This window comes from Phyllobates terribilis, unplaced genomic scaffold (genome assembly GCF_046119375.1).
Source record: "Phyllobates terribilis strain yellow unplaced genomic scaffold, ASM4611937v1 Scaffold_34__1_contigs__length_13252353, whole genome shotgun sequence".
In the NCBI taxonomy this organism is placed as follows: Eukaryota; Metazoa; Chordata; class Amphibia; order Anura; family Dendrobatidae; genus Phyllobates; species Phyllobates terribilis.
This window is the reverse complement of record NW_027362794.1, coordinates 3,276,748-3,298,897: the sequence shown is the minus strand read 5'-3', so window position 1 is coordinate 3,298,897 and position 22,150 is coordinate 3,276,748. Positions and strand designations below refer to the sequence as shown.

The 22,150-nt window shown below is 45.9% G+C and overlaps 16 non-coding genes across 16 annotated transcripts; all 16 read right to left on the bottom strand.

Annotated features, from left to right (window-relative positions):
• Positions 1-1,016: 1,016 nt before the first annotated feature.
• LOC141182398 (U2 spliceosomal RNA) lies at positions 1,017-1,207 on the bottom strand. The gene has a single exon (XR_012257768.1). It is a non-coding gene; the product is annotated as a U2 spliceosomal RNA (small nuclear RNA).
• A 1,119-nt stretch (positions 1,208-2,326) lies between these two features.
• LOC141181744 (U2 spliceosomal RNA) lies at positions 2,327-2,517 on the bottom strand. The gene has a single exon (XR_012257292.1). It is a non-coding gene; the product is annotated as a U2 spliceosomal RNA (small nuclear RNA).
• A 1,118-nt stretch (positions 2,518-3,635) lies between these two features.
• Positions 3,636-3,826, bottom strand: LOC141182397 (U2 spliceosomal RNA). Its single transcript, XR_012257767.1, has one exon. It is a non-coding gene; the product is annotated as a U2 spliceosomal RNA (small nuclear RNA).
• Positions 3,827-4,946: 1,120 nt separating this feature from the next.
• Positions 4,947-5,137, bottom strand: LOC141182396 (U2 spliceosomal RNA). The gene has a single exon (XR_012257766.1). It is a non-coding gene; the product is annotated as a U2 spliceosomal RNA (small nuclear RNA).
• A 1,123-nt stretch (positions 5,138-6,260) lies between these two features.
• LOC141182395 (U2 spliceosomal RNA) lies at positions 6,261-6,451 on the bottom strand. Its single transcript, XR_012257765.1, has one exon. It is a non-coding gene; the product is annotated as a U2 spliceosomal RNA (small nuclear RNA).
• Positions 6,452-7,571: 1,120 nt separating this feature from the next.
• Positions 7,572-7,762, bottom strand: LOC141182392 (U2 spliceosomal RNA). Its single transcript, XR_012257763.1, has one exon. It is a non-coding gene; the product is annotated as a U2 spliceosomal RNA (small nuclear RNA).
• Positions 7,763-8,878: 1,116 nt separating this feature from the next.
• On the bottom strand, positions 8,879-9,069 carry LOC141182391 (U2 spliceosomal RNA). Its single transcript, XR_012257762.1, has one exon. It is a non-coding gene; the product is annotated as a U2 spliceosomal RNA (small nuclear RNA).
• A 1,120-nt stretch (positions 9,070-10,189) lies between these two features.
• On the bottom strand, positions 10,190-10,380 carry LOC141182390 (U2 spliceosomal RNA). Its single transcript, XR_012257761.1, has one exon. It is a non-coding gene; the product is annotated as a U2 spliceosomal RNA (small nuclear RNA).
• A 1,119-nt stretch (positions 10,381-11,499) lies between these two features.
• LOC141182389 (U2 spliceosomal RNA) lies at positions 11,500-11,690 on the bottom strand. The gene has a single exon (XR_012257760.1). It is a non-coding gene; the product is annotated as a U2 spliceosomal RNA (small nuclear RNA).
• A 1,122-nt stretch (positions 11,691-12,812) lies between these two features.
• LOC141182388 (U2 spliceosomal RNA) lies at positions 12,813-13,003 on the bottom strand. The gene has a single exon (XR_012257759.1). It is a non-coding gene; the product is annotated as a U2 spliceosomal RNA (small nuclear RNA).
• Positions 13,004-14,120: 1,117 nt separating this feature from the next.
• On the bottom strand, positions 14,121-14,311 carry LOC141181631 (U2 spliceosomal RNA). The gene has a single exon (XR_012257189.1). It is a non-coding gene; the product is annotated as a U2 spliceosomal RNA (small nuclear RNA).
• Positions 14,312-15,432: 1,121 nt separating this feature from the next.
• Positions 15,433-15,623, bottom strand: LOC141182386 (U2 spliceosomal RNA). Its single transcript, XR_012257757.1, has one exon. It is a non-coding gene; the product is annotated as a U2 spliceosomal RNA (small nuclear RNA).
• A 1,113-nt stretch (positions 15,624-16,736) lies between these two features.
• On the bottom strand, positions 16,737-16,927 carry LOC141182385 (U2 spliceosomal RNA). The gene has a single exon (XR_012257756.1). It is a non-coding gene; the product is annotated as a U2 spliceosomal RNA (small nuclear RNA).
• Positions 16,928-18,045: 1,118 nt separating this feature from the next.
• On the bottom strand, positions 18,046-18,235 carry LOC141181622 (U2 spliceosomal RNA). The gene has a single exon (XR_012257181.1). It is a non-coding gene; the product is annotated as a U2 spliceosomal RNA (small nuclear RNA).
• Positions 18,236-19,352: 1,117 nt separating this feature from the next.
• LOC141182384 (U2 spliceosomal RNA) lies at positions 19,353-19,543 on the bottom strand. Its single transcript, XR_012257755.1, has one exon. It is a non-coding gene; the product is annotated as a U2 spliceosomal RNA (small nuclear RNA).
• A 1,120-nt stretch (positions 19,544-20,663) lies between these two features.
• Positions 20,664-20,856, bottom strand: LOC141181910 (U2 spliceosomal RNA). Its single transcript, XR_012257439.1, has one exon. It is a non-coding gene; the product is annotated as a U2 spliceosomal RNA (small nuclear RNA).
• Positions 20,857-22,150: the final 1,294 nt, after the last annotated feature.

The window sequence follows — 22,150 nt, the reverse complement described above, 5'->3', positions numbered from 1 at the left end:
TAGATCCCTCACATGCCTGCACTTTTCGGCTTGCTGCTGCTGCAATCCACGCGTTTTAGATCTGCATAACTCCACCTCTTTTAGCACAGTACCCTCAACCCCCGGCTGTTCCCACCCGCCTCAACACCGTTGGAAGGGAGGAGAACCAATTAAGGCGGGGGGGGGGGGTGGAACGAGCAGCTGTCTACCCTTAGCAGGAGGGTTGCTGATTAATTACCTCTCCTGCTGCTGCTGCTGCTGCTGGCTGTCCAGCAGCAGATTGAAGGTGGCTGCTGCTGTGCGCAGGTATATAAAGGCTCAGAGCCTATTATGACACGCGCAGCCAGCGTTCCATTGCCACATTCCGTCTACTGCAGGCGGGATACCTGGATGGCTGAATGTCACTGAGAAGCTCACAGAGACCGCCATAAGCAACAGTTTAAAAGAATGCCACAGACTAATCAACCAAACTTTTTGGGTTGGTTTCTCTTTTATAGTCTGCAGGCATTAAATGAAAGAAGTCAGTGTTCCAGCAGAGGGAGACAACGTTTCAGAAAAGGCATTGTAGCAAACCAAAAAAGAAATTTTAAGCGCAGCAGAGTAACCAGCGCACATACCTGTTAGCTCAGGTGAGTTTAAAAGGCTGCTGTTGATAACAAGGGCATTTGCTAAATAGATGGTGTGTGTGCAACAATATACTGAAAGGTCAATTATATTGTGCAGCTTATCTCACCACCTGTAGTTATTTAGGTGAAAGCTCCAAAATGCTTGCCTAATATGTCTGTTTATCCAAAAGGAAGTATAGAGGGAGAGCTAGATAGATAGCATTGCATTACATTACATGGCAATGCAATGCACAGTTGCTGAAGTTGAACCAAAATGAGCTTGTCATCTGGCTTCTGCAACTTTTAACATGAAAAATCCAATGAGGAGAAGAAAAGCAAAGCCAAAGAGTCCATCCCAAAATCCGACAAACAAGCCAAATGAACAAAAAGCATTGAATTCAATTCTTTCTGATTTTAGAAACTGCATTAAAGAAGGGGTGCACCGGTCCTGGAGATACTGCAATACCAGGTCAATGCGTGGAGTGGACAGAGCAAGCTCTTTTTCCATCTCCCTGTTCTAAAAATCCATTTAATATATGGTCCCCAGATAGGGGACGTATCAGATATTAAACTGATAAGAACAGATACTACACTTGATCTTAGCCAAAAGGCCGAGAAGCGATAACCAGAATTGGTTTCCGACTACGGTGCCACCCAAGGATTCTGAAAAGTCCATTTGTGGAGATGGCCACCTGGACTCCCGTTAAGAAGACATGCTGTCAACCTCTAGATCCCTCACATGCCTGCACTTTTCGGCTTGCTGCTGCTGCAATCCACGCGTTTTAGATCTGCATAACTCCACCTCTTTTAGCACAGTACCCTCAACCCCCGGCTGTTCCCACCCGCCTCAACACCGTTGGAAGGGAGGAGAACCAATTAAGGCGGGGGGGGGGGTGGAACGAGCAGCTGTCTACCCTTAGCAGGAGGGTTGCTGATTAATTACCTCTCCTGCTGCTGCTGCTGCTGCTGGCTGTCCAGCAGCAGACTGAAGGTGGCTGCTGCTGTGCGCAGGTATATAAAGGCTCAGAGCCTATTATGACACGCGCAGCCAGCGTTCCATTGCCACATTCCGTCTACTGCAGGCGGGATACCTGGATGGCTGAATGTCACTGAGAAGCTCACAGAGACCGCCATAAGCAACAGTTTAAAAGAATGCCACAGACTAATCAACCAAACTTTTTGGGTTGGTTTCTCTTTTATAGTCTGCAGGCATTAAATGAAAGAAGTCAGTGTTCCAGCAGAGGGAGACAACGTTTCAGAAAAGGCATTGTAGCAAACCAAAAAAGAAATTTTAAGCGCAGCAGAGTAACCAGCTCACATACCTGTTAGCTCAGGTGAGTTTAAAAGGCTGCTGTTGATAACAAGGGCATTTGCTAAATAGATGGTGTGTGTGCAACAATATACTGAAAGGTCAATTATATTGTGCAGCTTATCTCACCACCTGTAGTTATTTAGGTGAAAGCTCCAAAATGCTTGCCTAATATGTCTGTTTATCCAAAAGGAAGTATAGAGGGAGAGCTAGATAGATAGCATTGCGTTACATTACATGGCAATGCAATGCACAGTTGCTGAAGTTGAACCAAAATGAGCTTGTCATCTGGCTTCTGCAACTTTTAACATGAAAAATCCAATGAGGAGAAGAAAAGCAAAGCCAAAGAGTCCATCCCAAAATCCGACAAACAAGCCAAATGAACAAAAAGCATTGAATTCAATTCTTTCTGATTTTAGAAACTGCATTAAAGAAGGGGTGCACCAGTCCTGGAGATACTGCAATACCAGGTCAATGCGTGGAATGGACAGAGCAAGCTCTTTTTCCATCTCCCTGTTCTAAAAATCCATTTAATATATGGTCCCCAGATAGGGGACGTATCAGGTATTAAACTGATAAGAACAGATACTACACTTGATCTTAGCCAAAAGGCCGAGAAGCGATAACCAGAATTGGTTTCCGACTACGGTGCCACCCAAGGATTCTGAAAAGTCCATTTGTGGAGATGGCCACCTGGACTCCCGTTAAGAAGACATGCTGTCAACCTCTAGATCCCTCACATGCCTGCACTTTTCGGCTTGCTGCTGCTGCAATCCACGCGTTTTAGATCTGCATAACTCCACCTTTTTTAGCACAGTACCCTCAACCCCCGGTTGTTCCCACCCGCCTCAACACCGTTGGAAGGGAGGAGAACCAATTAAGGCGGGGGGGGGGTGGAACGAGCAGCTGTCTACCCTTAGCAGGAGGGTTGCTGATTAATTACCTCTCCTGCTGCTGCTGCTGCTGCTGGCTGTCCAGCAGCAGACTGAAGGTGGCTGCTGCTGTGCGCAGGTATATAAAGGCTCAGAGCCTATTATGACACGTGCAGCCAGCGTTCCATTGCCACATTCCGTCTACTGCAGGCGGGATACCTGGATGGCTGAATGTCACTGAGAAGCTCACAGAGACCGCCATAAGCAACAGTTTAAAAGAATGCCACAGACTAATCAACCAAACTTTTTGGGTTGGTTTCTCTTTTATAGTCTGCAGGCATTAAATGAAAGAAGTCAGTGTTCCAGCAGAGGGAGACAACGTTTCAGAAAAGGCATTGTAGCAAACCAAAAAAGAAATTTTAAGCGCAGCAGAGTAACCAGCGCACATACCTGTTAGCTCAGGTGAGTTTAAAAGGCTGCTGTTGATAACAAGGGCATTTGCTAAATAGATGGTGTGTGTGCAACAATATACTGAAAGGTCAATTATATTGTGCAGCTTATCTCACCACCTGTAGTTATTTAGGTGAAAGCTCCAAAATGCTTGCCTAATATGTCTGTTTATCCAAAAGGAAGTATAGAGGGAGAGCTAGATAGATAGCATTGCATTACATTACATGGCAATGCAATGCACAGTTGCTGAAGTTGAACCAAAATGAGCTTGTCATCTGGCTTCTGCAACTTTTAACATGAAAAATCCAATGAGGAGAAGAAAAGCAAAGCCAAAGAGTCCATCCCAAAATCCGACAAACAAGCCAAATGAACAAAAAGCATTGAATTCAATTCTTTCTGATTTTAGAAACTGCATTAAAGAAGGGGTGCACCGGTCCTGGAGATACTGCAATACCAGGTCAATGCGTGGAGTGGACAGAGCAAGCTCTTTTTCCATCTCCCTGTTCTAAAAATCCATTTAATATATGGTCCCCAGATAGGGGACGTATCAGATATTAAACTGATAAGAACAGATACTACACTTGATCTTAGCCAAAAGGCCGAGAAGCGATAACCAGAATTGGTTTCCGACTACGGTGCCACCCAAGGATTCTGAAAAGTCCATTTGTGGAGATGGCCACCTGGACTCCCGTTAAGAAGACATGCTGTCAACCTCTAGATCCCTCACATGCCTGCACTTTTCGGCTTGCTGCTGCTGCAATCCACGCGTTTTAGATCTGCATAACTCCACCTCTTTTAGCACAGTACCCTCAACCCCCGGCTGTTCCCACCCGCCTCAACACCGTTGGAAGGGAGGAGAACCAATTAAGGCGGGGGGGGGGGGTGGAACGAGCAGCTGTCTACCCTTAGCAGGAGGGTTGCTGATTAATTACCTCTCCTGCTGCTGCTGCTGCTGCTGGCTGTCCAGCAGCAGACTGAAGGTGGCTGCTGCTGTGCGCAGGTATATAAAGGCTCAGAGCCTATTATGACACGCGCAGCCAGCGTTCCATTGCCACATTCCGTCTACTGCAGGCGGGATACCTGGATGGCTGAATGTCACTGAGAAGCTCACAGAGACCGCCATAAGCAACAGTTTAAAAGAATGCCACAGACTAATCAACCAAACTTTTTGGGTTGGTTTCTCTTTTATAGTCTGCAGGCATTAAATGAAAGAAGTCAGTGTTCCAGCAGAGGGAGACAACGTTTCAGAAAAGGCATTGTAGCAAACCAAAAAAGAAATTTTAAGCGCAGCAGAGTAACCAGCGCACATACCTGTTAGCTCAGGTGAGTTTAAAAGGCTGCTGTTGATAACAAGGGCATTTGCTAAATAGATGGTGTGTGTGCAACAATATACTGAAAGGTCAATTATATTGTGCAGCTTATCTCACCACCTGTAGTTATTTAGGTGAAAGCTCCAAAATGATTGCCTAATATGTCTGTTTATCCAAAAGGAAGTATAGAGGGAGAGCTAGATAGATAGCATTGCATTACATTACATGGCAATGCAATGCACAGTTGCTGAAGTTGAACCAAAATGAGCTTGTCATCTGGCTTCTGCAACTTTTAACATGAAAAATCCAATGAGGAGAAGAAAAGCAAAGCCAAAGAGTCCATCCCAAAATCCGACAAACAAGCCAAATGAACAAAAAGCATTGAATTCAATTCTTTCTGATTTTAGAAACTGCATTAAAGAAGGGGTGCACCGGTCCTGGAGATACTGCAATACCAGGTCAATGCGTGGAGTGGACAGAGCAAGCTCTTTTTCCATCTCCCTGTTCTAAAAATCCATTTAATATATGGTCCCCAGATAGGGGACGTATCAGATATTAAACTGATAAGAACAGATACTACACTTGATCTTAGCCAAAAGGCCGAGAAGCGATAACCAGAATTGGTTTCCGACTACGGTGCCACCCAAGGATTCTGAAAAGTCCATTTGTGGAGATGGCCACCTGGACTCCCGTTAAGAAGACATGCTGTCAACCTCTAGATCCCTCACATGCCTGCACTTTTCGGCTTGCTGCTGCTGCAATCCACGCGTTTTAGATCTGCATAACTCCACCTCTTTTAGCACAGTACCCTCAACCCCCGGCTGTTCCCACCCGCCTCAACACCGTTGGAAGGGAGGAGAACCAATTAAGGCGGGGGGGGGGGGGGGGTGGAACGAGCAGCTGTCTACCCTTAGCAGGAGGGTTGCTGATTAATTACCTCTCCTGCTGCTGCTGCTGCTGCTGGCTGTCCAGCAGCAGACTGAAGGTGGCTGCTGCTGTGCGCAGGTATATAAAGGCTCAGAGCCTATTATGACACGCGCAGCCAGCGTTCCATTGCCACATTCCGTCTACTGCAGGCGGGATACCTGGATGGCTGAATGTCACTGAGAAGCTCACAGAGACCGCCATAAGCAACAGTTTAAAAGAATGCCACAGACTAATCAACCAAACTTTTTGGGTTGGTTTCTCTTTTATAGTCTGCAGGCATTAAATGAAAGAAGTCAGTGTTCCAGCAGAGGGAGACAACGTTTCAGAAAAGGCATTGTAGCAAACCAAAAAAGAAATTTTAAGCGCAGCAGAGTAACCAGCTCACATACCTGTTAGCTCAGGTGAGTTTAAAAGGCTGCTGTTGATAACAAGGGCATTTGCTAAATAGATGGTGTGTGTGCAACAATATACTGAAAGGTCAATTATATTGTGCAGCTTATCTCACCACCTGTAGTTATTTAGGTGAAAGCTCCAAAATGCTTGCCTAATATGTCTGTTTATCCAAAAGGAAGTATAGAGGGAGAGCTAGATAGATAGCATTGCATACATTACATGGCAATGCAATGCACAGTTGCTGAAGTTGAACCAAAATGAGCTTGTCATCTGGCTTCTGCAACTTTTAACATGAAAAATCCAATGAGGAGAAGAAAAGCAAAGCCAAAGAGTCCATCCCAAAATCCGACAAACAAGCCAAATGAACAAAAAGCATTGAATTCAATTCTTTCTGATTTTAGAAACTGCATTAAAGAAGGGGTGCACCGGTCCTGGAGATACTGCAATACCAGGTCAATGCGTGGAGTGGACAGAGCAAGCTCTTTTTCCATCTCCCTGTTCTAAAAATCCATTTAATATATGGTCCCCAGATAGGGGACGTATCAGATATTAAACTGATAAGAACAGATACTACACTTGATCTTAGCCAAAAGGCCGAGAAGCGATAACCAGAATTGGTTTCCGACTACGGTGCCACCCAAGGATTCTGAAAAGTCCATTTGTGGAGATGGCCACCTGGACTCCCGTTAAGAAGACATGCTGTCAACCTCTAGATCCCTCACATGCCTGCACTTTTCGGCTTGCTGCTGCTGCAATCCACGCGTTTTAGATCTGCATAACTCCACCTCTTTTAGCACAGTACCCTCAACCCCCGGCTGTTCCCACCCGCCTCAACACCGTTGGAAGGGAGGAGAACCAATTAAGGCGGGGGGGGGGGGTGGAACGAGCAGCTGTCTACCCTTAGCAGGAGGGTTGCTGATTAATTACCTCTCCTGCTGCTGCTGCTGCTGCTGGCTGTCCAGCAGCAGACTGAAGGTGGCTGCTGCTGTGCGCAGGTATATAAAGGCTCAGAGCCTATTATGACACGCGCAGCCAGCGTTCCATTGCCACATTCCGTCTACTGCAGGCGGGATACCTGGATGGCTGAATGTCACTGAGAAGCTCACAGAGACCGCCATAAGCAACAGTTTAAAAGAATGCCACAGACTAATCAACCAAACTTTTTGGGTTGGTTTCTCTTTTATAGTCTGCAGGCATTAAATGAAAGAAGTCAGTGTTCCAGCAGAGGGAGACAACGTTTCAGAAAAGGCATTGTAGCAAACCAAAAAAGAAATTTTAAGCGCAGCAGAGTAACCAGCTCACATACCTGTTAGCTCAGGTGAGTTTAAAAGGCTGCTGTTGATAACAAGGGCATTTGCTAAATAGATGGTGTGTGTGCAACAATATACTGAAAGGTCAATTATATTGTGCAGCTTATCTCACCACCTGTAGTTATTTAGGTGAAAGCTCCAAAATGCTTGCCTAATATGTCTGTTTATCCAAAAGGAAGTATAGAGGGAGAGCTAGATAGATAGCATTGCATTACATTACATGGCAATGCAATGCACAGTTGCTGAAGTTGAACCAAAATGAGCTTGTCATCTGGCTTCTGCAACTTTTAACATGAAAAATCCAATGAGGAGAAGAAAAGCAAAGCCAAAGAGTCCATCCCAAAATCCGACAAACAAGCCAAATGAACAAAAAGCATTGAATTCAATTCTTTCTGATTTTAGAAACTGCATTAAAGAAGGGGTGCACCGGTCCTGGAGATACTGCAATACCAGGTCAATGCGTGGAGTGGACAGAGCAAGCTCTTTTTCCATCTCCCTGTTCTAAAAATCCATTTAATATATGGTCCCCAGATAGGGGACGTATCAGATATTAAACTGATAAGAACAGATACTACACTTGATCTTAGCCAAAAGGCCGAGAAGCGATAACCAGAATTGGTTTCCGACTACGGTGCCACCCAAGGATTCTGAAAAGTCCATTTGTGGAGATGGCCACCTGGACTCCCGTTAAGAAGACATGCTGTCAACCTGTAGATCCCTCACATGCCTGCACTTTTCGGCTTGCTGCTGCTGCAATCCACGCGTTTTAGATCTGCATAACTCCACCTTTTTTAGCACAGTACCCTCAACCCCCGGCTGTTCCCACCCGCCTCAACACCGTTGGAAGGGAGGAGAACCAATTAAGGCGGGGGGGGGGGTGGAACGAGCAGCTGTCTACCCTTAGCAGGAGGGTTGCTGATTAATTACCTCTCCTGCTGCTGCTGCTGCTGGCTGTCCAGCAGCAGACTGAAGGTGGCTGCTGCTGTGCGCAGGTATATAAAGGCTCAGAGCCTATTATGACACGCGCAGCCAGCGTTCCATTGCCACATTCCGTCTACTGCAGGCGGGATACCTGGATGGCTGAATGTCACTGAGAAGCTCACAGAGACCGCCATAAGCAACAGTTTAAAAGAATGCCACAGACTAATCAACCAAACTTTTTGGGTTGGTTTCTCTTTTATAGTCTGCAGGCATTAAATGAAAGAAGTCAGTGTTCCAGCAGAGGGAGACAACGTTTCAGAAAAGGCATTGTAGCAAACCAAAAAAGAAATTTTAAGCGCAGCAGAATAACCAGCGCACATACCTGTTAGCTCAGGTGAGTTTAAAAGGCTGCTGTTGATAACAAGGGCATTTGCTAAATAGATGGTGTGTGTGCAACAATATACTGAAAGGTCAATTATATTGTGCAGCTTATCTCACCACCTGTAGTTATTTAGGTGAAAGCTCCAAAATGCTTGCCTAATATGTCTGTTTATCCAAAAGGAAGTATAGAGGGAGAGCTAGATAGATAGCATTGCATTACATTACATGGCAATGCAATGCACAGTTGCTGAAGTTGAACCAAAATGAGCTTGTCATCTGGCTTCTGCAACTTTTAACATGAAAAATCCAATGAGGAGAAGAAAAGCAAAGCCAAAGAGTCCATCCCAAAATCCGACAAACAAGCCAAATGAACAAAAAGCATTGAATTCAATTCTTTCTGATTTTAGAAACTGCATTAAAGAAGGGGTGCACCGGTCCTGGAGATACTGCAATACCAGGTCAATGCGTGGAGTGGACAGAGCAAGCTCTTTTTCCATCTCCCTGTTCTAAAAATCCATTTAATATATGGTCCCCAGATAGGGGACGTATCAGATATTAAACTGATAAGAACAGATACTACACTTGATCTTAGCCAAAAGGCCGAGAAGCGATAACCAGAATTGGTTTCCGACTACGGTGCCACCCAAGGATTCTGAAAAGTCCATTTGTGGAGATGGCCACCTGGACTCCCGTTAAGAAGACATGCTGTCAACCTCTAGATCCCTCACATGCCTGCACTTTTCGGCTTGCTGCTGCTGCAATCCACGCGTTTTAGATCTGCATAACTCCACCTCTTTTAGCACAGTACCCTCAACCCCCAGCTGTTCCCACCCGCCTCAACACCGTTGGAAGGGAGGAGAACCAATTAAGGGGGGGGGGGGTGGAACGAGCAGCTGTCTACCCTTAGCAGGAGGGTTGCTGATTAATTACCTCTCCTGCTGCTGCTGCTGCTGCTGCTGGCTGTCCAGCAGCAGACTGAAGGTGGCTGCTGCTGTGCGCAGGTATATAAAGGCTCAGAGCCTATTATGACACGCGCAGCCAGCGTTCCATTGCCACATTCCGTCTACTGCAGGCGGGATACCTGGATGGCTGAATGTCACTGAGAAGCTCACAGAGACCGCCATAAGCAACAGTTTAAAAGAATGCCACAGACTAATGAACCAAACTTTTTGGGTTGGTTTCTCTTTTATAGTCTGCAGGCATTAAATGAAAGAAGTCAGTGTTCCAGCAGAGGGAGACAACGTTTCAGAAAAGGCATTGTAGCAAACCAAAAAAGAAATTTTAAGCGCAGCAGAGTAACCAGCTCACATACCTGTTAGCTCAGGTGAGTTTAAAAGGCTGCTGTTGATAACAAGGGCATTTGCTAAATAGATGGTGTGTGTGCAACAATATACTGAAAGGTCAATTATATTGTGCAGCTTATCTCACCACCTGTAGTTATTTAGGTGAAAGCTCCAAAATGCTTGCCTAATATGTCTGTTTATCCAAAAGGAAGTATAGAGGGAGAGCTAGATAGATAGCATTGCATTACATTACATGGCAATGCAATGCACAGTTGCTGAAGTTGAACCAAAATGAGCTTGTCATCTGGCTTCTGCAACTTTTAACATGAAAAATCCAATGAGGAGAAGAAAAGCAAAGCCAAAGAGTCCATCCCAAAATCCGACAAACAAGCCAAATGAACAAAAAGCATTGAATTCAATTCTTTCTGATTTTAGAAACTGCATTAAAGAAGGGGTGCACCGGTCCTGGAGATACTGCAATACCAGGTCAATGCGTGGAGTGGACAGAGCAAGCTCTTTTTCCATCTCCCTGTTCTAAAAATCCATTTAATATATGGTCCCCAGATAGGGGACGTATCAGATATTAAACTGATAAGAACAGATACTACACTTGATCTTAGCCAAAAGGCCGAGAAGCGATAACCAGAATTGGTTTCCGACTACGGTGCCACCCAAGGATTCTGAAAAGTCCATTTGTGGAGATGGCCACCTGGACTCCCGTTAAGAAGACATGCTGTCAACCTCTAGATCCCTCACATGCCTGCACTTTTCGGCTTGCTGCTGCTGCAATCCACGCGTTTTAGATCTGCATAACTCCACCTCTTTTAGCACAGTACCCTCAACCCCCGGCTGTTCCCACCCGCCTCAACACCGTTGGAAGGGAGGAGAACCAATTAAGGCGGGGGGGGGGGTGGAACGAGCAGCTGTCTACCCTTAGCAGGAGGGTTGCTGATTAATTACCTCTCCTGCTGCTGCTGCTGCTGCTGGCTGTCCAGCAGCAGACTGAAGGTGGCTGCTGCTGTGCGCAGGTATATAAAGGCTCAGAGCCTATTATGACACGCGCAGCCAGCGTTCCATTGCCACATTCCGTCTACTGCAGGCGGGATACCTGGATGGCTGAATGTCACTGAGAAGCTCACAGAGACCGCCATAAGCAACAGTTTAAAAGAATGCCACAGACTAATCAACCAAACTTTTTGGGTTGGTTTCTCTTTTATAGTCTGCAGGCATTAAATGAAAGAAGTCAGTGTTCCAGCAGAGGGAGACAACGTTTCAGAAAAGGCATTGTAGCAAACCAAAAAAGAAATTTTAAGCGCAGCAGAGTAACCAGCTCACATACCTGTTAGCTCAGGTGAGTTTAAAAGGCTGCTGTTGATAACAAGGGCATTTGCTAAATAGATGGTGTGTGTGCAACAATATACTGAAAGGTCAATTATATTGTGCAGCTTATCTCACCACCTGTAGTTATTTAGGTGAAAGCTCCAAAATGCTTGCCTAATATGTCTGTTTATCCAAAAGGAAGTATAGAGGGAGAGCTAGATAGATAGCATTGCATTACATTACATAGCAATGCAATGCACAGTTGCTGAAGTTGAACCAAAATGAGCTTGTCATCTGGCTTCTGCAACTTTTAACATGAAAAATCCAATGAGGAGAAGAAAAGCAAAGCCAAAGAGTCCATCCCAAAATCCGACAAACAAGCCAAATGAACAAAAAGCATTGAATTCAATTCTTTCTGATTTTAGAAACTGCATTAAAGAAGGGGTGCACCGGTCCTGGAGATACTGCAATACCAGGTCAATGCGTGGAGTGGACAGAGCAAGCTCTTTTTCCATCTCCCTGTTCTAAAAATCCATTTAATATATGGTCCCCAGATAGGGGACGTATCAGATATTAAACTGATAAGAACAGATACTACACTTGATCTTAGCCAAAAGGCCGAGAAGCGATAACCAGAATTGGTTTCCGACTACGGTGCCACCCAAGGATTCTGAAAAGTCCATTTGTGGAGATGGCCACCTGGACTCCCGTTAAGAAGACATGCTGTCAACCTCTAGATCCCTCACATGCCTGCACTTTTCGGCTTGCTGCTGCTGCAATCCACGCGTTTTAGATCTGCATAACTCCACCTCTTTTAGCACAGTACCCTCAACCCCCAGCTGTTCCCACCCGCCTCAACACCGTTGGAAGGGAGGAGAACCAATTAAGGGGGGGGGGGGGGTGGAACGAGCAGCTGTCTACCCTTAGCAGGAGGGTTGCTGATTAATTACCTCTCCTGCTGCTGCTGCTGCTGCTGCTGGCTGTCCAGCAGCAGACTGAAGGTGGCTGCTGCTGTGCGCAGGTATATAAAGGCTCAGAGCCTATTATGACACGCGCAGCCAGCGTTCCATTGCCACATTCCGTCTACTGCAGGCGGGATACCTGGATGGCTGAATGTCACTGAGAAGCTCACAGAGACCGCCATAAGCAACAGTTTAAAAGAATGCCACAGACTAATCAACCAAACTTTTTGGGTTGGTTTCTCTTTTATAGTCTGCAGGCATTAAATGAAAGAAGTCAGTGTTCCAGCAGAGGGAGACAACGTTTCAGAAAAGGCATTGTAGCAAACCAAAAAAGAAATTTTAAGCGCAGCAGAGTAACCAGCTCACATACCTGTTAGCTCAGGTGAGTTTAAAAGGCTGCTGTTGATAACAAGGGCATTTGCTAAATAGATGGTGTGTGTGCAACAATATACTGAAAGGTCAATTATATTGTGCAGCTTATCTCACCACCTGTAGTTATTTAGGTGAAAGCTCCAAAATGCTTGCCTAATATGTCTGTTTATCCAAAAGGAAGTATAGAGGGAGAGCTAGATAGATAGCATTGCATTACATTACATGGCAATGCAATGCACAGTTGCTGAAGTTGAACCAAAATGAGCTTGTCATCTGGCTTCTGCAACTTTTAACATGAAAAATCCAATGAGGAGAAGAAAAGCAAAGCCAAAGAGTCCATCCCAAAATCCGACAAACAAGCCAAATGAACAAAAAGCATTGAATTCAATTCTTTCTGATTTTAGAAACTGCATTAAAGAAGGGGTGCACCGGTCCTGGAGATACTGCAATACCAGGTCAATGCGTGGAGTGGACAGAGCAAGCTCTTTTTCCATCTCCCTGTTCTAAAAATCCATTTAATATATGGTCCCCAGATAGGGGACGTATCAGATATTAAACTGATAAGAACAGATACTACACTTGATCTTAGCCAAAAGGCCGAGAAGCGATAACCAGAATTGGTTTCCGACTACGGTGCCACCCAAGGATTCTGAAAAGTCCATTTGTGGAGATGGCCACCTGGACTCCCGTTAAGAAGACATGCTGTCAACCTCTAGATCCCTCACATGCCTGCACTTTTCGGCTTGCTGCTGCTGCAATCCACGCGTTTTAGATCTGCATAACTCCACCTCTTTTAGCACAGTACCCTCAACCCCCGGCTGTTCCCACCCGCCTCAACACCGTTGGAAGGGAGGAGAACCAATTAAGGCGGGGGGGGGGGGTGGAACGAGCAGCTGTCTACCCTTAGCAGGAGGGTTGCTGATTAATTACCTCTCCTGCTGCTGCTGCTGCTGGCTGTCCAGCAGCAGACTGAAGGTGGCTGCTGCTGTGCGCAGGTATATAAAGGCTCAGAGCCTATTATGACACGCGCAGCCAGCGTTCCATTGCCACATTCCGTCTACTGCAGGCGGGATACCTGGATGGCTGAATGTCACTGAGAAGCTCACAGAGACCGCCATAAGCAACAGTTTAAAAGAATGCCACAGACTAATCAACCAAACTTTTTGGGTTGGTTTCTCTTTTATAGTCTGCAGGCATTAAATGAAAGAAGTCAGTGTTCCAGCAGAGGGAGACAACGTTTCAGAAAAGGCATTGTAGCAAACCAAAAAAGAAATTTTAAGCGCAGCAGAGTAACCAGCTCACATACCTGTTAGCTCAGGTGAGTTTAAAAGGCTGCTGTTGATAACAAGGGCATTTGCTAAATAGATGGTGTGTGTGCAACAATATACTGAAAGGTCAATTATATTGTGCAGCTTATCTCACCACCTGTAGTTATTTAGGTGAAAGCTCCAAAATGCTTGCCTAATATGTCTGTTTATCCAAAAGGAAGTATAGAGGGAGAGCTAGATAGATAGCATTGCATTACATTACATGGCAATGCAATGCCCAGTTGCTGAAGTTGAACCAAAATGAGCTTGTCATCTGACTTCTGCAACTTTTAACATGAAAAATCCAATGAGGAGAAGAAAAGCAAAGCCAAAGAGTCCATCCCAAAATCCGACAAACAAGCCAAATGAACAAAAAGCATTGAATTCAATTCTTTCTGATTTTAGAAACTGCATTAAAGAAGGGGTGCACCGGTCCTGGAGATACTGCAATACCAGGTCAATGCGTGGAGTGGACAGAGCAAGCTCTTTTTCCATCTCCCTGTTCTAAAAATCCATTTAATATATGGTCCCCAGATAGGGGATGTATCAGATATTAAACTGATAAGAACAGATACTACACTTGATCTTAGCCAAAAGGCCGAGAAGCGATAACCAGAATTGGTTTCCGACTACGGTGCCACCCAAGGATTCTGAAAAGTCCATTTGTGGAGATGGCCACCTGGACTCCCGTTAAGAAGACATGCTGTCAACCTCTAGATCCCTCACATGCCTGCACTTTTCGGCTTGCTGCTGCTGCAATCCACGCGTTTTAGATCTGCATAACTCCACCTCTTTTAGCACAGTACCCTCAACCCCCGGCTGTTCCCACCCGCCTCAACACCGTTGGAAGGGAGGAGAACCAATTAAGGCGGGGGGGGGGGGGTGGAACGAGCAGCTGTCTACCCTTAGCAGGAGGGTTGCTGATTAATTACCTCTCCTGCTGCTGCTGCTGCTGCTGGCTGTCCAGCAGCAGACTGAAGGTGGCTGCTGCTGTGCGCAGGTGTATAAAGGCTCAGAGCCTATTATGACACGCGCAGCCAGCGTTCCATTGCCACATTCCGTCTACTGCAGGCGGGATACCTGGATGGCTGAATGTCACTGAGAAGCTCACAGAGACCGCCATAAGCAACAGTTTAAAAGAATGCCACAGACTAATCAACCAAACTTTTTGGGTTGGTTTCTCTTTTATAGTCTGCAGGCATTAAATGAAAGAAGTCAGTGTTCCAGCAGAGGGAGACAACGTTTCAGAAAAGGCATTGTAGCAAACCAAAAAAGAAATTTTAAGCGCAGCAGAGTAACCAGCTCACATACCTGTTAGCTCAGGTGAGTTTAAAAGGCTGCTGTTGATAACAAGGGCATTTGCTAAATAGATGGTGTGTGTGCAACAATATACTGAAAGGTCAATTATATTGTGCAGCTTATCTCACCACCTGTAGTTATTTAGGTGAAAGCTCCAAAATGCTTGCCTAATATGTCTGTTTATCCAAAAGGAAGTATAGAGGGAGAGCTAGATAGATAGCATTGCATTACATTACATGGCAATGCAATGCACAGTTGCTGAAGTTGAACCAAAATGAGCTTGTCATCTGGCTTCTGCAACTTTTAACATGAAAAATCCAATGAGGAGAAGAAAAGCAAAGCCAAAGAGTCCATCCCAAAATCCGACAAACAAGCCAAATGAACAAAAAGCATTGAATTCAATTCTTTCTGATTTTAGAAACTGCATTAAAGAAGGGGTGCACCGGTCCTGGAGATACTGCAATACCAGGTCAATGCGTGGAGTGGACAGAGCAAGCTCTTTTTCCATCTCCCTGTTCTAAAAATCCATTTAATATATGGTCCCCAGATAGGGGACGTATCAGATATTAAACTGATAAGAACAGATACTACACTTGATCTTAGCCAAAAGGCCGAGAAGCGATAACCAGAATTGGTTTCCGACTACGGTGCCACCCAAGGATTCTGAAAAGTCCATTTGTGGAGATGGCCACCTGGACTCCCGTTAAGAAGACATGCTGTCAACCTCTAGATCCCTCACATGCCTGCACTTTTCGGCTTGCTGCTGCTGCAATCCACGCGTTTTAGATCTGCATAACTCCACCTCTTTTAGCACAGTACCCTCAACCCCCGGCTGTTCCCACCCGCCTCAACACCGTTGGAAGGGAGGATAACCAATTAAGGCGGGGGGGGTGGAACGAGCAGCTGTCTACCCTTAGCAGGAGGATTGCTGATTAATTACCTCTCCTGCTGCTGCTGCTGCTGGCTGTCCAGCAGCAGACTGAAGGTGGCTGCTGCTGTGCGCAGGTATATAAAGGCTCAGAGCCTATCATGACACGCGCAGCCAGCGTTCCATTGCCACATTCCGTCTACTGCAGGCGGGATACCTGGATGGCTGAATGTCACTGAGAAGCTCACAGAGACCGCCATAAGCAACAGTTTAAAAGAATGCCACAGACTAATCAACCAAACTTTTTGGGTTGGTTTCTCTTTTATAGTCTGCAGGCATTAAATGAAAGAAGTCAGTGTTCCAGCAGAGGGAGACAACGTTTCAGAAAAGGCATTGTAGCAAACCAAAAAAGAAATTTTAAGCGCAGTAGAGTAACCAGCTCACATACCTGTTAGCTCAGGTGAGTTTAAAAGGCTGCTGTTGATAACAAGGGCATTTGCTAAATAGATGGTGTGTGTGCAACAATATACTGAAAGGTCAATTATATTGTGCAGCTTATCTCACCACCTGTAGTTATTTAGGTGAAAGCTCCAAAATGCTTGCCTAATATGTCTGTTTATCCAAAAGGAAGTATAGAGGGAGAGCTAGATAGATAGCATTGCATTACATTACATGGCAATGCAATGCACAGTTGCTGAAGTTGAACCAAAATGAGCTTGTCATCTGGCTTCTGCAACTTTTAACATGAAAAATCCAATGAGGAGAAGAAAAGCAAAGCCAAAGAGTCCATCCCAAAATCCGACAAACAAGCCAAATGAACAAAAAGCATTGAATTCAATTCTTTCTGATTTTAGAAACTGCATTAAAGAAGGGGTGCACCGGTCCTGGAGATACTGCAATACCAGGTCAATGCGTGGAGTGGACAGAGCAAGCTCTTTTTCCATCTCCCTGTTCTAAAAATCCATTTAATATATGGTCCCCAGATAGGGGACGTATCAGATATTAAACTGATAAGAACAGATACTACACTTGATCTTAGCCAAAAGGCCGAGAAGCGATAACCAGAATTGGTTTCCGACTACGGTGCCACCCAAGGATTCTGAAAAGTCCATTTGTGGAGATGGCCACCTGGACTCCCGTTAAGAAGACATGCTGTCAACCTCTAGATCCCTCACATGCCTGCACTTTTCGGCTTGCTGCTGCTGCAATCCACGCGTTTTAGATCTGCATAACTCCACCTCTTTTAGCACAGTACCCTCAACCCCCGGCTGTTCCCACCCGCCTCAACACCGTTGGAAGGGAGGAGAACCAATTAAGGCGGGGGGGGGGTGGAACGAGCAGCTGTCTACCCTTAGCAGGAGGGTTGCTGATTAATTACCTCTCCTGCTGCTGCTGCTGCTGCTGGCTGTCCAGCAGCAGACTGAAGGTGGCTGCTGCTGCGCGCAGGTATACAAAGGCTCAGAGCCTATTATGACACGCGCAGCCAGCGTTCCATTGCCACATTCCGTCTACTGCAGGCGGGATACCTGGATGGCTGAATGTCACTGAGAAGCTCACAGAGACCGCCATAAGCAATAGTTTAAAAGAATGCCACAGACTAATCAACCAAACTTTTTGGGTTGGTTTCTCTTTTATAGTCTGCAGGCATTAAATGAAAGAAGTCAGTGTTCCAGCAGAGGGAGACAACGTTTCAGAAAAGGCATTGTAGCAAACCAAAAAAGAAATTTTAAGCGCAGCAGAGTAACCAGCTCACATACCTGTTAGCTCAGGTGAGTTTAAAAGGCTGCTGTTGATAACAAGGGCATTTGCTAAATAGATGGTGTGTGTGCAACAATATACTGAAAGGTCAATTATATTGTGCAGCTTATCTCACCACATGTAGTTATTTAGGTGAAAGCTCCAAAATGCTTGCCTAATATGTCTGTTTATCCAAAAGGAAGTATAGAGGGAGAGCTAGATAGATAGCATTGCATTACATTACATGGCAATGCAATGCACAGTTGCTGAAGTTGAACCAAAATGAGCTTGTCATCTGGCTTCTGCAACTTTTAACATGAAAAATCCAATGAGGAGAAGAAAAGCAAAGCCAAAGAGTCCATCCCAAAATCCGACAAACAAGCCAAATGAACAAAAAGCATTGAATTCAATTCTTTCTGATTTTAGAAACTGCATTAAAGAAGGGGTGCACCGGTCCTGGAGATACTGCAATACCAGGTCAATGCGTGGAGTGGACAGAGCAAGCTCTTTTTCCATTCCCTGTTCTAAAAATCCATTTAATATATGGTCCCCAGATAGGGGACGTATCAGATATTAAACTGATAAGAACAGATACTACACTTGATCTTAGCCAAAAGGCCGAGAAGCGATAACCAGAATTGGTTTCCGACTACGGTGCCACCCAAGGATTCTGAAAAGTCCATTTGTGGAGATGGCCACCTGGACTCCCGTTAAGAAGACATGCTGTCAACCTCTAGATCCCTCACATGCCTGCACTTTTCGGCTTGCTGCTGCTGCAATCCACGCCTTTTAGATCTGCATAACTCCACCTCTTTTAGCACAGTACCCTCAACCCCCGGCTGTTCCCACCCGCCTCAACACCGTTGGAAGGGAGGAGAACCAATTAAGGCGGGGGGGGGGGGGGGTGGAACGAGCAGCTGTCTACCCTTAGCAGGAGGGTTGCTGATTAATTACCTCTCCTGCTGCTGCTGCTGGCTGTCCAGCAGCAGACTGAAGGTGGCTGCTGCTGTGCGCAGGTATATAAAGGCTCAGAGCCTATTATGACACGCGCAGCCAGCGTTCCATTGCCACATTCCGTCTACTGCAGGCGGGATACCTGGATGGCTGAATGTCACTGAGAAGCTCACAGAGACCGCCATAAGCAACAGTTTAAAAGAATGCCACAGACTAATCAACCAAACTTTTTGGCTTGGTTTCTCTTTTATAGTCTGCAGGCATTAAATGAAAGAAGTCAGTGTTCCAGCAGAGGGAGACAACGTTTCAGAAAAGGCATTGTAGCAAACCAAAAAAGAAATTTTAAGCGCAGCAGAGTAACCAGCTCACATACCTGTTAGCTCAGGTGAGTTTAAAAGGCTGCTGTTGATAACAAGGGCATTTGCTAAATAGATGGTGTGTGTGCAACAATATACTGAAAGGTCAATTATATTGTGCAGCTTATCTCACCACCTGTAGTTATTTAGGTGAAAGCTCCAAAATGCTTGCCTAATATGTCTGTTTATCCAAAAGGAAGTATAGAGGGAGAGCTAGATAGATAGCATTGCATTACATTACATGGCAATGCAATGCACAGTTGCTGAAGTTGAACCAAAATGAGCTTGTCATCTGGCTTCTGCAACTTTTAACATGAAAAATCCAATGAGGAGAAGAAAAGCAAAGCCAAAGAGTCCATCCCAAAATCCGACAAACAAGCCAAATGAACAAAAAGCATTGAATTCAATTCTTTCTGATTTTAGAAACTGCATTAAAGAAGGGGTGCACCGGTCCTGGAGATACTGCAATACCAGGTCAATGCGTGGAGTGGACAGAGCAAGCTCTTTTTCCATCTCCCTGTTCTAAAAATCCATTTAATATATGGTCCCCAGATAGGGGACGTATCAGATATTAAACTGATAAGAACAGATACTACACTTGATCTTAGCCAAAAGGCCGAGAAGCGATAACCAGAATTGGTTTCCGACTACGGTGCCACCCAAGGATTCTGAAAAGTCCATTTGTGGAGATGGCCACCTGGACTCCCGTTAAGAAGACATGCTGTCAACCTCTAGATCCCTCACATGCCTGCACTTTTCGGCTTGCTGCTGCTGCAATCCACGCGTTTTAGATCTGCATAACTCCACCTCTTTTAGCACAGTACCCTCAACCCCCGGCTGTTCCCACCCACCTCAACACCGTTGGAAGGGAGGAGAACCAATTAAGGCGGGGGGGGGGGGTGGAACGAGCAGCTGTCTACCCTTAGCAGGAGGGTTGCTGATTAATTACCTCTCCTGCTGCTGCTGCTGCTGCTGGCTGTCCAGCAGCAGACTGAAGGTGGCTGCTGCTGTGCGCAGGTATATAAAGGCTCAGAGCCTATTATGACACGCGCAGCCAGCGTTCCATTGCCACATTCCGTCTACTGCAGGCGGGATACCTGGATGGCTGAATGTCACTGAGAAGCTCACAGAGACCGCCATAAGCAACAGTTTAAAAGAATGCCACAGACTAATCAACCAAACTTTTTGGGTTGGTTTCTCTTTTATAGTCTGCAGGCATTAAATGAAAGAAGTCAGTGTTCCAGCAGAGGGAGACAACGTTTCAAAAAAAGCATTGTAGCAAACCAAAAAAGAAATTTTAAGCGCAGCAGAGTAACCAGCTCACATACCTGTTAGCTCAGGTGAGTTTAAAAGGCTGCTGTTGATAACAAGGGCATTTGCTAAATAGATGGTGTGTGTGCAACAATATACTGAAAGGTCAATTATATTGTGCAGCTTATCTCACCACCTGTAGTTATTTAGGTGAAAGCTCCAAAATGCTTGCCTAATATGTCTGTTTATCCAAAAGGAAGTATAGAGGGAGAGCTAGATAGATAGCATTGCATTACATTACATGGCAATGCAATGCACAGTTGCTGAAGTTGAACCAAAATGAGCTTGTCATCTGGCTTCTGCAACTTTTAACATGAAAAATCCAATGAGGAGAAGAAAAGCAAAGCCAAAGAGTCCATCCCAAAATCCGACAAACAAGCCAAATGAACAAAAAGCATTGAATTCAATTCTTTCTGATTTTAGAAACTGCATTAAAGAAGGGGTGCACCGGTCCTGGAGATACTGCAATACCAGGTCAATGCGTGGAGTGGACAGAGCAAGCTCTTTTTCCATCTCCCTGTTCTAAAAATCCATTTAATATATGGTCCCCAGATAGGGGACGTATCAGATATTAAACTGATAAGAACAGATTTTTTGATTGAATATATCTTTTATTAGCACAAAAAATAAGTTAACAGACAGTGTACAGTGCCGCAGCCCAGTACACACAGAATTCTACATCATATTTACATAGCATGAGGATACGACGCACTAACTAGACACATCACACCCCTATGCTACACAAAACACTCAATCTGAAAGAAAAAGCATGTCAATCAATACAGTACGACGAATCGTGATAAGGGATGGGGATTGGGAAAAAGGGGATGGGGAGGGGAAAATCACAGGCCCAAAGCTTTATTGAAAGACAAGACACATAAGGGGAGAGGGGGAGGAGGGGTTTAGTCCTCATCCTCGTCCTCCGGACCGTCCACGATGGAATAGTCTCTGAGCAGGCTGTGGATCAGCCTGCGGCAGTCCTGGATGGACATCCTCTCCCTCCTCAAGATGAGCCGGTTCCTGGCGACCCAAACGGCATCCTTGAAGCAGTTCATAAGGCGCCAAGCCTCCTGGATGGCTCCGACGGTATGAACCCCAGGGAAGAGTCCGTAACGCACAGAATGGTGCGATAGGCTCGCCCTGGGGACAGAGTTCCTCAGGTCGTCCTCAAGGGCAGTCAACAGGCGCTGTGCAAATCCGCAGTCCCAAAAAGTGTGCAAAGATGTTTCCTCCACGAAGGGGCACCTTGGGCAGTACCGGGTCTTGCACAGGTTCCGGGCATGCATGAATGACCGGACGGGCAGTCCGCCCTGAATCGCCATCCACGACAATTCCTTGTGCCCGTTCGTCAGCCTGTCAGACGACACATTTGTCCACACAGTCTCCAGCGTGTCCTGGTGAAGTCCTGTGATGTTCTCCACGTCATCCTTGGCTCTGATGAGCTTGTGGATAGTTTTGGGCTTCCACAAGTCGGGCTTGAGTCCCTCCAGTTGATGTTCCCCCACAAATCGAACGACGTCTCCGTAGAACCATGGCGTCGTCCAGTTGTAGGGGAAGGAGCTGTCCCACTTGTCCCAGCCGAGTCGCCTCCAAAGAGGAAGCAGGAAGAAGCGAGACATGGACCTGCCCGCGGAGCCATTCTTGACTTGCAAAGTCCGGCGGACACAATCACACACAAAAGAGGATCGCAGGAGGGTGGGGATATCTGGAACGCCCTTCCCACCCTTGCGAGGCTCCTTGTACATGACGGCCCGCCTGACTCTGTCCATCTTGGATCCCCAGACAAAGTGAAACACTGTCCTGGTAATGGCCCTGCACACAGTGACGTGTGGGGGCCAGGCCTGCGCCGTGTACTGCAAGACGGGCAGGACCTCATTACGCAGGACGAGTGCCTTACCCTCACAAGTGAGGTGTCTGAGGCTCC